We start from the raw sequence: 10,636 nt of genomic DNA on the forward strand, positions 1-10,636 counted from the left end.
TGAATATAGGATCTCACTGAACACAGATATCAACCTTGATCAGCGAAGGTACAATGCGCCAATAAATCACATTATATATGTTGCACTCTTTGCTTCAACCTTGTACACTACTTAGCGTCAAATATTGATTCATTATAGGGTCTTGTTGACACCGTCTATGCCGTCGAGTCACGTGGTGATTGGATTGGCAAGAGAATAGTGCTTCCACGTACATTTCCTTGTGGTGACCGTGACATGCAGCACAGGTTTTAGGATGCGATGGCAATAGTACAACGATGGGGTAAACAGGATTATTTTATCACCATGACATGCAATCCCTACTGGGAGGAGATAACTAAATGTTGCCTGGACAACTGCCGCAAGACCGTCCAGACCTTGTGGCAAGAGTATACAGAGCTAAACAACGAAGTATGATGGCCCTACTAATTAAGGGTAAACATTTCAGAGAAGTTGCGGCTTATGTACATGTCACCGAGTTTCAGAAACGAGGTCTCCCTCATGAGCATATACTTTTAATCATGAAATCCAAAAGCAAGTTAAGGACCCCAGATTACTATGATCAGGTGATATCTACAGAGATACCCGACAAGAAGAAATATCCTGTTCTCCATGATCTAGTAGTCAAACACATGTTGCACGGACCATGTGGTGCGTTGAAGAAGAGTTGCCCTTGCATGATAGATGGACAATGTCGGTTTCATTACCCACGAGATTTCTGTGATGCCACATTACAAGGGAAAGATTCATATCCGATCTACAGAAGGAGGGACGATGGGGTTCGAGTTAGGATCAGAGGAGCAGATTTGGACAACAGATGGGTGGTCCCTTACAACCCCTTCCCGCTATTGACATACAACTGTCACATTAATGTCGAAGCATGCTCGAGCATCAAGGCAGACAAGTACTTGTTCAAATACATCTACAAAGGGCATGATAAGGCATCATTTGCATTCGAGCAGGATATTATCAATGATGGGGGAATCATCAACGAAATCCAACAGTATAGGGATGCACGCTATATATATCATCCGGAAGCTATTTACAAGATATTTGGCTTTAAAATGTTTGGTGTCAGTCCATCTGTGTTGCAGCTCCAACTTCATCTACCAAACATGCATACAGTTGCATTTAGGGCTTATGAAAATCTGGAAGATGTTGTGGCTCGGCCATCTTCTTCCATATCCATGCTTACCGAGTACTTTGAGATGAACCAGAAGTATCCAGAGGCACGGAAATGGTGTACAGAGAGATCCCAAAACATTATAGGTGGATTGCCGGTAATAAGAAGTGGCAACCGAGAAAAAATAATAGACCACAGATTGGAAGACTGGTGTATGCACACCCTGCTGAAGGAGATAGGTACTACTTGCGGGTGCTGCTTAGCCATGTCCGAGGTGCCACTTCATTTGATGATTTAAAAACAGTGAATGGCAATTCATGCAGTTCCTTCAGAGAGGCGTGTGAGCACTTAGGACTCATTGAGCATGACAGGACACTTGATGATTGCACGACAGAGGCAGCAACATTTCAGATGGCTTCTACTCTTAGACGGTTGTTTGCAACTATGCTGGTATTCTGTGAGGCAACAGAAATCCGTCAGTTGTGGTACAAACACCTAGCATCGATGTCTAAAGATTACCGCCGTACTCAATCGAATGAGGCAGCATTTGAGCACATGGTCCTTAGGGATATCAGGGATCTGATGCAATCCATGGGAAAGGATTTTAAAATGTACGGGCTTCCGAATTTGGTTGACATAGATGGTTCTTCAGACGCTGAGTATAGGGAGGTAACAGAGGAGAGGCAAGTCAAAGCAGATCAAAAACATCTAGATCTATTCAACTGCCTGAACAATGAGCAACTGGCTAGTTTCAATGACATAATGGATCATGTGACAAACCAAAAAAGCCAGATATTCTTTGTTGATGGTCCTGGAGGCACTGGGAATACATACTTGTACAATCCATTGCTTCCGAGGGCCCGTTCGATGGGCCTAATAGCGATCACAACTGCTACGTCAGGTATTGCAGCGTCAATAATTCCCGGAGGCCGGACTGCACACTCCAGGTTCAAAATTCCAATCAAGCTCACTGACAGCAGCATGTGTAGTTTCACAAAGCAGAGTGGTACGGTAGAGTTGCTTAAACAGGCATCCTTGATAATTTGGGATGAAGTTGCTATGACAAAGCGCCAAGTAGTTGAGACTCTTGACAGATCGCTACAGGATATAATGGAATGTCCTCTACCGTTTTGTGGAAAGGTTGTCGTCTTTGGTGGGGATTTTAGGCAGGTCCTCCCCGTTGTGACCCGAGGGACAAGAGCACAGATCACGGATGCTACAATTTTGAGATCCTATTTGTGGGAGAAGATCCGCAAGATACGCCTCACGCGTAATATGCGAGCACAATCGGACAATGTAATGAAGAAACAATTGGCGACAACTATGTGCGTCTCCCTGAAGACATTGTGATTGCTTATACCGAGGACGAAGAACCTGTTAACAAGCTCATCGAAGATGTCTTCCCATCCCTGCACACCAATGCTATGTCCAGAGAGTATATGAGCACACATGCAATCCTCTCGACAAAAAACGAGCATGTGGATGACCTGAATGACAAGATGATCTCTAGGTTTCCTAGCGAAGAAAAGGTGTACCACGGCTTTGACTCTATCGAGGATGACTTTCAGAATAATTGCACGATTGATTTGCTGAACTTGCTCACACCAAACGGGTTGCCCCCGCACGTGTTGAGAGTAAAAGTGAACTGCCCGGTCATTTTTCTACGGAACCTCGACCCTCATAATAGGCTATGTAATGGAACAAGACTTATGATCAGAGCTTTCCAGGATAATGCAATCGATGTGGAGATTGTTGGTGGTCAGCATGCTGGAAAGAGGGTGTTCATACCTAGGATCCCTATGTCACCCTCGGAGGACACCTCACTTCCCTTCAAGCTTAAGAGAAAACAGTTCCCCATCCGCCTGAGTTTTGCGATGACCATTAACAAGGCACAGGGTCAAACCATCCCAAATGTTGGTATTTACCTTCCAGAGCCTGTATTCTCACATGGCCAGCTATATGTTGCATTGTCAAGAGGTGTGTCAAGACAGACAACGCGGATTTTAGCCAAGCCTAACAGGGAGGTTGATAAATCTGGGAGAAGCACCAAAAACATTGTGTACAGAGATGTTTTAGAGGGGTGAGGTTCCTGCGATCGTTCGTGTTTTCTTTGCACCTTTTTCTTTTCTATAACTAATTCTGGACCTAGCACTTATCTTTTTTCTTTACTTCCATATTTTTATCAGATCGTTGCATATAATAATCATGAAATAAGAAGGATGTCGATTTGACCTTCGACTCTGCATATCTGTGTCGTTTATTTGTGTGATTTGTTATTTGTGAATAAAAAGCACATCAGCACACCTGAAGTATTGTAACTTTATGATGGCTAGATTTACTAGCACTTATCTTTTTTTTACTTCTAGGTTTTTATCAGACGCACTATATAATAATCATGAAAGAAGAAGGATGTCGTTGTGACCTTCGACTCTGCATATCTGTGTCGTTTATTTGTGTGATTTATTATTTGTAAATAAAAAGCACACCGGCACAACTGAAATATTTTAACTTTATGATGGCTGGATTTACTAGCACTTATCTTTATTTTTTACTTCCAGGTTTCTATCAGATTGCACTATATAATAATCATGAAAGAAGAAGGATGTCGATGTGACCTTCGACTCTGCATATCTGTGTTGTTTATTTGTGTAATTTATTTATTTGTAACTAAAAAGCACAATAGCACATCTGAAATATTCTAACTTTATGATGGCTGGATTTACTAGCGTCTATCTTCTCAATGCAAATTTTCCTTTTACTCATGACCAGGGATAATGAAAAAACAAAATTACGAAACTCACCTTGATGGTTACACATCAATGCCAAGAGTTTTCAGCTGTAGTACAACATTTGCGATGTTACATCCTTCAATCTCGGGAATATTAGATTCTGCCGGGTTAGGAAACTCATAACTAAAGGCACTTTGCTGGACCCTCCTATCCAGCACGGCCACTGATGGTACAATAAACGGACAAGAGAAAGTACACAAGAATTATATTTTTTACAGAAAGGTTTAAGCTTTATCTATACAAAATGGTAAAGGAAAGAAGACACAAAATCGAAGAAACGTTCCAACTAGCTTAACTCGATATTTCTGTATAAAATGTATTACGAAAATAACTCAATTAATTTAATGTGCTTGGATATAAACAAAAGGAAAACAATGTTGGCCTGAGATAAATCAAAGGAAAGCATGGGGCCAGAGATAAATCAAAGGAAAGTGTGGGGCCTGACATAGTGATCACGATTCCCTTTACTCCTCACGCTATGGACGTCCTTCCCCTGACTTCTGCCTTGTATATTGCCTAGACCTAACGACCTCTCGATCAGGATCCCAAATAAGCAACGGGTTTTGCACCATAGGGTTTCCCTTCAACCTCGCCTGAATCCTGCTTTGTGAGCTCGTTGCCGCATCCTCACACTCCTCCACCGCAAAGGTCTCCTCCGCCGCGAAGGCCTCCACCTTGCCGCACACATCTGCTGACGGTGACCTACCATCGTCCTCCATGTCTACGCCACAATCCCCGGTGGCCTGTACAGATCAATCTACAATAATCATGGTAATGGTATCTCTCTGCAATTTCATCCTATTCATGATTTCACATCTGCAAAACAACATAGTCACCAGAGGGGATCCAACTAAGTAAAACAACATGATCTATGTGACCCTACAAAATTACCAACATGCTCTGTGTGACTTAGGAAATTCTTATTATTGCAACATCCAGATGATCTATGTGACCCTACAAAATTACCAACATGCTTTGTGTGACTTAGGAAATCCTTATTATTGCAACATCCAGATGATTAGTCACGCAAGTGAATCTCAAAGGGTTGACTCGATAATTGAACAAAGAAATAGATCATTATAATTTAGGTGGAAACAATATTCTGGTAGCACTATGTTACAGATATCTGCATCCAGTTGTGATGTACTCCCTCCGTTCCAAAATAGATGACCCAAATTTGTACTAACTTTAGTACAAAGTTAGTACAAAGTTGGGTCATCTATTTTGGAACGGAGGGAGTACAAAACATAGGGTCTAATGGTAAGAGCAGATCAGAAAGTGTGGTTTCCACACACAAATAGGAGTGCTTATTTACCACATTAGCTCTGCCATCAATTCATTCACCAATTTAGCCCGAGTAACCATTGAACATGAAACAATGGCAAAATTATGTCAGATGGATATCTATTCCAGAATAGAATTTAACTTGCCTGGCCGTGCGGTGCCACTCATATCGGGACTATACTAACCCTCTGAATATAACACAACTTCAGTTCAGTAAACAACGCCATTGTGTAATCAAAACATCCGCAAATCCATAGAATCTGTAGGTGCGTGATATATATGTATTTAACAGAATATCATACCACCACCAGCATACGATTTATATATGCTTGGGTTTTCAGGAACTCATCGACAAGGGAGCCAAGGACGAGCATACACAAAATATTCAGATTGAAGGCATGATAATCAGAGATGAGGATATGAACGCCGAGTTAACAAAGGCAATAGAAGAACAAACCATCAAGGATGATACAGAAAATATGGAGATTGATGAAGTGATACTCTAAGTCGACAAAGGCGGTTTTTATTTTCACATGTCATTATTATTTTTATTCTGGTGGGATAAAACAATATGTAATTTCTAGTATAATAATATCATGACTACAATTCTTTACTCACCTTGATAATATTTTCTGGTTTATAATTACTGAATAATATTGTATTATTGTGTGTTTCGGTTAGTAAGCGAGGAAGAATCAAATGGAATAGACAACAAAGATGGAGTAGAGAAAGATAATAGCACACAAGCTACTGATTGTGAAGTGACAAAGGCATGCTTTCTTTTCGGGTATCCCAAATAGTTCTAATTCTAATTATTTTATATCCTCCATGCAAATTATTCTTTGTAATGTTCCTCTCAGGAATTAACCTTCAAGTAAACAAGTGAACAAATGCAGCCAACTCAAGATGATGAATTAGCACAAAGATTCGACAACGAAGGGGGAGAAAACATAGGGGACAAGCTGGCAGAATCAAATGGAATAGCCGACAAAGATGAAGTGCACAAAATGAAGAGCTCATGGTTCACTGAATTCGAGGTGACACAGGCATATATATTTTTTCAACTATGTCCCAAATAGTTCTAATTCTAACAATATTATATCTTGTAATGTTGCTCTCAGGAATTAACCTTCAACGAAACAAGTGAACAAATGAAGCCAGCTCAGGATGAGGAATTAGCACAAACATTCGGCACCGAAGGGGCAGAAACTATAGGGGAGGCGATGCCAGAATCAAATGGAATAGCTGACAAAGAAGAAGTGGAGAAAAGGCATATCATGCAGTCCACTGATTCTAAAGTCTCCGAAGTGATAGAGGCATCAGAGGACGAAGAATTGGCACACACATCCGGCATGAAAGGGGCACAAACAGGGAAGCCTATCCCTATCCGAATGCATAACAAACCTAAGAAGGCACAAGACCACATGGTGGCTCCAGAAGGCATGAACAAATCCTTCTATTCCCTACTTTTGCTACACTAATTTTCTTCATTATTAATAATTCTTCTTGCTTACATCATGATAGAGTACGCCTACACCGGTGATGATTGGTCCGTGATTAAAAATATCATGTCTGAACCAAGCGATAAAAGAAATTTAGTGAGCATCAACGACTCATATCTAAAAAAATAGTTACTATGTCTTTTAACCGCCGAAGAATTTGTTGGCGACGAAGTAAGTATATGTAGCTTTATGACAAGACGATGCTATTTTAACATAAGTTCCTATATCTCTTATGACCAAGGTGTGCACTTGATATTGTAGATCATAGACGCATACATACATTGCATAAGTGCTAAAGAGCATCTAGAGATGAGGTCAGGTGGAAGTGTGTTCTTAGAGAATGCATGCATCTCAAAGATGATAAAGGAATTTAACTCTATACGGAATGACGTACCAAGATGAGTGTTAAAGAGAGCTACAACTTATTTAGAACATGATATGGTGATCTTAGTTCCGTACATATTACTATGATGAATTCAATCGAGGATGGATGTTTGTGTAGATGAGACCTAAACTAACAAATCCATTTTTTCAGATATTCATTCTAGTAAACATTGAACACTTTCATTGGTACCTAGCAGTTATAAATACCAGGGTGAGATGTATCCATGTGCTCGACTCGCTAGGCCCAGGAATGCCCCGCGAAGACCTTACTGCTATGGTTAGTTATTAGTCCCACTACACCATCTTTTGATAAGACAATTTCTGTCATTCTTTGCTTCTGATGCTAATACTTGGTCATTTATTCATGTAATAGCTGGAATGACTGAACAATATGTTCCAATATGCATCGCTTCAAATGGAACTAAAATTGGATAAGTGGAAAGACGTAAACATCACAACATGGCTAAGGGAGGAGTGTCTTCATATCAAACTACAGACATATGGGTATACCTCTTTTGATTGAAACTTGTTGATCTCATCCCCTTTAGGCACCTCCTTGTTCTCCGTCAGGATATCTGAATTATTAAGGGCCACATCACCAAAGTGGCGCCGAAGGCAGTGCCTGCTCGGAACACGCCATGGCCCCCGAGCAGCTAACCCTAGGGGACGAACATTGCACAAAGTGAGGCTATATCCAGCAATTTGATGAGGAGGAGCAGGCGGTGGGGTCAGAGAGACTAACCTGGACCCGGACGAGCGAGGAGAAGCGTAGGGAGGGTCGTCCCCCGAGCAGCAGCACAACACGTGGAGGTCTTCATGGTCATCTTAATCAAGATGGAGGTCGCGAGAAGCAACTGCTCCTGCTCCTGACCGAATCAAACAGGGAAATTTAGATGGGATCGGAGAGTAGAGAATCCGAATCAAGGGGAGAAGAAGACTTGGAACCGGACCTTGATAGCATCCCGAGCAGGCGGGAGGGAAATTCGTGTCGTGCAGGAGAGGTTGGATAGGCTCCTGACGGCTACATCGCATCAGGACGACGGAGGGCCAAGGCGTCGCCGGCGACCATGCCAACCTCGAGCGCCCCGGCGTCGCCAGGAGGAGGGAGGGGCGGGGCGGGGTAGAGCAGGGCCTACCCGTCCGCCGGCATTGGTGACGAGGGGGGCGGCCACCAGAGAACGCACGCGGTGGATGGCCCCGGCGTCGCCAGGAGGAGTGAGGGGCGGCGTAGAGAATATCGTCGGGCCGCCGGCTGTGGATGGGGATCTCGTGGCCACGAATGAGTGAAGAATGGGGATAGGAGAAATGAGGGGGCGGTGGGAGTTTGACTGAGCTTTGAGTGGGTGCGGCGTTGTCCAAATAAAAATATATTGTACTGTATTAGATCTTCTAAATAAACATTACATTTCATAGCGCATGTCCGGTTCACTAAGTTTGTGAAAAAATTGTTTTCATCACGGCTTGTTTCAGTCATGATCATTTGATGATTCTAAAAGTTGTTTTATACAAATATCTATAAATTTGATAAAAAATGATTGAGTTTATTTAAGTTTTATATTTGTAATCGTGCAGGTCATCTTGTGGTCTGTGGATGGTAAATTTAATGGAGTACTTCACAGGAGATATATTGTCTGACATTCCTACACAGGTATTTTTTACTGTGTATCATTACATTTATTCTATGTTCTATCACTAATTAACTCTTATTACTATTTTAATAGGAACATATGACAGATTTTAGAACAAAACTAGCTGTCATTTTAGTGGACTCAGAATTGAATGATGATAATATAAGAAATTGAGACATGGAAGAGGACAAAAACAACACAGATCCCACAGAATGTATGATTCTGGATAGACCCCCTGAGAATTTCAAAACATCAAATACATCAACAGAAGTTGAGCTCATCTCGCGGTCATTTATTCTTTCACCGTCTGTCAACCCAACAAACGATGATTAATAGATGAACTTTGCTTGTTCATCAGTATGGTTGATGATGTCGCACTACTAGAGTAATTCATATCATATTTTTTAGTTCATTTTGTATTCCAACAAATTACTTTGATGTCATTATAATTTACAGAATTTTGATTTTACAGGAGCGAATGGGTGAAAAGCTCTGATCCGTACCCTATTAGCTTAAATTTGAGACAAATTAAAAACATATTAAGCAATGATGAATACGTGGATATTCATTGCTTTAATATGGCTGTGCGAATACTAGCACGCCACGAAGTCCAGCTTCTCAGAGACATTCCATCTCACTATATGGATCTGAATTTTTGTGTAAGTTACTATAATCACGTACTACATTTTTTCTCATTGCACTAATATTTTCTCATTCTTACTTTAGTCCATGTTCCACTATGCACGAGACTCAAGTCATCGTGAACATATGGAAATTGCTACATTGAAACGGTTGTCTCATAGCTGGCCTGACAGTAATGATTATCATATCTCTCAATGTGATATGGTAAGATTTTTTTCATTTGTAATAGTGCTTTACTTGGTCTTAATTAATATTCTATGTATTTCTAAACTATTTCATCATTGCAGATTTTATTGCCTTGGTATATGTTTGGGTTATTTCTATTGTTTGTCTTGGATCAAAATAGAAAAGTTGTCTCAATTTTTGATCCGATACCAATACCTTCTTTCAGGAAGAATGTACTTAAAACCGTGGCCGACAATCTAAACATTGCACTTGAAGTTGCAAACCCTGCATTCAAGGATGATATCTCTAAATGGGAATGCATAGTTCCTGATGCTCCAACAAACTCACACTGGTATGAATCTTTTAAATGCATTGCAATATTAATTGATTCATTCAACACACATTATGTGTTTATTTCATACATGAAGTGCCTTGTCTGGTTATTTGGTTTTTAATTACATGCACTCGTTGTGCGATGGAAAGCTATATTTTCCCATACCCCAGGTGACTATTTACACCATGCTTATTTGTATACACATTGGACATACAACTTGTTATAACAATGTTGTATAATGCCAATGTAGGATGATTTTCAACTGAGGAAGCAATTTTTGGTGCATATTTTAAAGTATGAAGAGAATGAAGTTCAAAACAATATCCCATACATTGAAAGAAGCATCATTGATGGCATCTATAGATGGACCCTCATTGATTCAAAAGATGGACCTTCAAAACATGCTTAGTTGCGGATTTGAGAATATATTCTTGTAGCAATTATAATACAATTATTATGTGACAATGAATTTTATGCGAAGACATGTTTATGATATGTGTGTTGGATCACAAATATGTCGCACTTTTTGAAAATACAATTTGAGTGACATGATAACATTTTGTAGCGATCTGAATTTTTTGTAAAAATCATTTTAGTATTATATCATGTGAACATGTTTTGTTTGAGACGTGCATTGCACGTGCATGCTTACTAGTTCTGTAGTAATACACTGCCTGCCGGCGAGGTAGGGGGACAATGACAACAACGAACGCATGCCTTTTACTCCTTTATTAGTCGTCGCTATGTAGTCTACTTCTTTAATATCCATAGTCGTTACTTTATGGTCT

At 40.5% G+C, this 10,636-nt stretch overlaps 1 pseudogene; it reads left to right on the forward strand.

Annotated features, from left to right (window-relative positions):
* The first annotated feature begins 1,624 nt into the window (after positions 1–1,624).
* Positions 1,625–10,257, forward strand: LOC147974892 (uncharacterized; annotated as a pseudogene).
* The last annotated feature ends 379 nt before the right edge of the window (positions 10,258–10,636 follow it).

Source organism: Triticum urartu, chromosome 4A (genome assembly GCF_056163025.1).
Source record: "Triticum urartu cultivar PI428250 chromosome 4A, HENAU_Tu73, whole genome shotgun sequence".
Classification (NCBI taxonomy): domain Eukaryota; kingdom Viridiplantae; phylum Streptophyta; class Magnoliopsida; order Poales; family Poaceae; genus Triticum; species Triticum urartu.